Source organism: Physeter macrocephalus, chromosome 10 (assembly GCF_002837175.3).
Source record: "Physeter macrocephalus isolate SW-GA chromosome 10, ASM283717v5, whole genome shotgun sequence".
Lineage (NCBI taxonomy): Eukaryota > Metazoa > Chordata > Mammalia > Artiodactyla > Physeteridae > Physeter > Physeter macrocephalus.
In genome coordinates this window covers 25,254,002-25,257,549 of record NC_041223.1, presented here as the reverse complement: position 1 = coordinate 25,257,549, position 3,548 = coordinate 25,254,002, and positions in this window count along the sequence as shown.

Genomic DNA, 3,548 nt, shown 5'->3' with positions numbered 1-3,548 from the left:
GATTGCAAGGCCCCTACTAGTTCCTGTAGATGATTCTCAATAGGCCACAGTAGCTCTCCAGGGAGACATTTTGGCATAGGTACAGAACCTGGGAATGGCCAACTTAATAGAGCCAATCTCTGTGGCTCTCTAATCCCTTAGGGCCAACTGTGGATGAGTAGCCTTTTCTCAAAGTTCTACACTATGTTTATTTTCTTATTTGCTTATTTTCTCTCCTCCCCACTTAAATGTAAGCCTTCTGAGAACAGGGACATTGAATTACACACTTCTGTATTCCCAGTGCCTAGAACTGAACCTGGCAAGAAGTAGATGAGCAGAGGCTCCATAATATTTGCTGAATGAATGTATAAGCATTCCTCTGCTGATCACACAGATTATTTCTGAGACTTGTATCCAAGGTGCTATAATTAGTCAAGTCTCTTCTGGTGAAAGTGACAGGAACCCCACACCAAAGAGCTTAATTAAACAGGAAATTTATTAGCTTATATAACCAAGAAGTCCAAGGGTTGGATCCATGGCCTTGAACAAGGTAATCAGGATCCTATAATCCTATACTAGGATCTTATATGCTTTCCTCTGTGTTAGTGTCATACATTGGAGATAAATATTTGTATGCAGAAAGTTTATTGGGGAGTGCTCTTGGTATCATGTGTGAGGAGAGTCCAGAAAGTAGACTTGGGCAGACGGAGGCAGCTGATTCTGTGGGGAGCTCTGGAACTGGAAAACCCTTCAGGGTTTTTTCGTTTGACCCATTATTCAGTCATTGGGTCAGGTGGCTCTGTCTGGCTGATGGCAACTCATGGAGAGCAACTCATCTGAGAGCCACCAGTTGCCAGTATTCCAAGCCACTAGGAAAATGAGTGCTCCAGCTCTGAAGGTGTGATCTTCATGCATCCAGTTGGTTGACCTCAGATTCAGTATTGGTTTAGGATTGTGAATTTTAAAGTCTACATAAGGCCAAAGATATCCTTGGCTATCTGTTTTGTACATGGATCTGTCATTTTGTAAGGGATAACTTCTCTCTCATATCTTCCTCTAGAGAAAGACTCCCCCAAACCCCAAGAACTGCTGACATCATTTGTTGTCCTGACTCTCCAACTAGGATTTTGATGTGTTTTCTGGCATCACAAAATTCATTTTTTTCCCACTCATTTGAGTTTATACAATTTCATATTTAGTTTTTTTTAGCTTAGTCTAAAACCTTTTTTCATTATTAACAACTCTTGGGAACATCATTGTAATGATTTAGTAGCATATGTTCTATGAATATATCAATAGTTATTTAAAATAATTTCTCCACAATTTGGACATTTAAGTTATTTTCAATTTTTGTGCTTATAAATAAATAATAACATCCTGTGCATGTCTGTTTGCATTTCAAATTATTTCTCATGATAGATTCCTACCAGTAAAATAACTGGATCATAGAATATGAACATTTTTATCCTCATTATTTTTTAAAAATTGCAAATGTAATGATTGCTTACTCTAAAGTATGCATGATATACAGGGGATTTAGCTCATAATTTTCTATTAAGCAGTAATTAATATACATAGCTTCCCTCCCAAACAAATAAACCATCTCTTATTGCAATCACCTGGACTTCTGTTTCCTGATTATCAGTATTATGCTTCTATTATCTTAGAAATTCTTTCTTAGTAATTGCTTTGAACTTTGAAATCACATTGTCGACAATCATTTCAACTTAACTCTAAGTTTTACAAATTTCTCTGCTACTTCTTGCTTCTCTGGGAATATCTCCTCTTTACTTGCTCAGTCCACAGGGTCACAGTGGGAGCAGCCATATTCTTATACATGACTTTGTCACTCAAGCTACAGTTGATTGTGGACCTCTGGTGGACCTCTGACCCAAATTGAGATATAAGCTCCATTCCCTGAGAAAGTTAGAGTTGAATTAGGAGGTTCAAGGCTCAGTTTGGCTGTTGGCTTCCCTCTTGAGTGAAGAGGTTATAAATTCACTTCTCACCATGTAGAATGGATTCAGATAAATAACATTTTTAATGCTTTCTTGTGTTTACAAGGAAGAATGAGAAATTCCTAAATGCCAAAGACTTAGATTAGTAAAAGCACAAGGTAAAACTATGACAGCCCCTGACTGAGGTATTATCAGATTCAGTATCAGCTTAATAACTTGGATTTTAATGTCTGCATAATGACCAGAGACATTCTGATAAATTATTTTGTACATTGATCTCTCACGGTCTATTTATTCTTGTGATGAAGCAAGTATAATTAGACATATTTTAATAGCTGGAAAGTCTAGTTTCTTCAGATTACCATTGATTTTCATTTTTAAAAGTTAAACTCTTTCTCTAGCTAAAAATCAGAACCATTTTAAGATCCTACTCTAAATTCCATTACAATGGAGATTGGGATGGCAATAAATTTTATACATTAATTTAGAATTATTGATACTTTATAATAAGTGCCTTCCTACCTAGTTATACCATGTGTCCCTTTTAGTTATTTATTTGCTTGTTTCATTTTTTGGAAACTTAGGTTCAGAGAGTTGACTTATACTTCTCATCATCTTTGGTTTATTCAAGGCTATTCTCTCATGTATTTTCAATTGCCCTTCATATCTGAGAAAGTCCATCTGTGGTCAAAGAGAATAAAGCTGACCTACAGAGAGAAGAAAAAGAGAAATGGTAACAGGGGCAGCGATGCTTCTCCTGGGTCCCAGGCACTGTTTCTAGTCTGTTGCAGAGGTCCAACTACATCCCTACTCCTGAACTCTGTATCAGACAACCTCTAAAGCACACTTCAGATCCTTTCAGCCCCGCCTGTCTCTGGAGTCTTTGAAAAATTGTTTATACCAATAAGCAAGTAGCTCTGGGTGAGCTCTAACTTCACTTAGGCACAACCAGACAGGGCCTGCTGCATGTCTGCACTGCTTGACTCTCACTTTCTTCCTCTTACCTCCTTCCTGGGGCTTCCCTTTTGGACCTGCAGCACGGGAAATTTCGGGATCTGTGTCGTGCCCATTTATGACTGTACCACCTGGAAGTGCAGAGAAGTCACCTCCTTGTGGGGCAAACCATTGTCCAATGGAGTCAGGAGCTGTTGAATAGACTGTTCTGATATTCAGTCATCCACATAGCCTCCTGGAAAATAGATACTCCTGCCAGATCACTCTTTAGACACCAAGGGACGACCAGTTTAGTAACATACCCTCGTTTGGCTCTCCTTCCTTCCCTTACGGCTTCCTTTCCCCTCACTCCTCCCAGACTTGCATGCTCTAATTAAATAGAAGCACAAAAGCTTTTGTATCAGGCTTTGGTTTCTAGGGGACTCAACCTAAGATAGATTTTAAAAAATAGTTTTGCTTGGGCTTCCCTGGCGGCGCAGTGGTTGAGAGTCTGCCTGCCGATGCAAGGGACACGGGTTCGTGCCCCGGTACGGGAAGATCCCACGTGCCACGGAGCGGCTAGGCCCGTGAGCCATGGCCACTGAACCTGCGCGTCCGGAGCCTGTGCTCCACAATGGGAGAGGCCACAACAGTGAGAGGCCCGCGTACCGCAAAAAA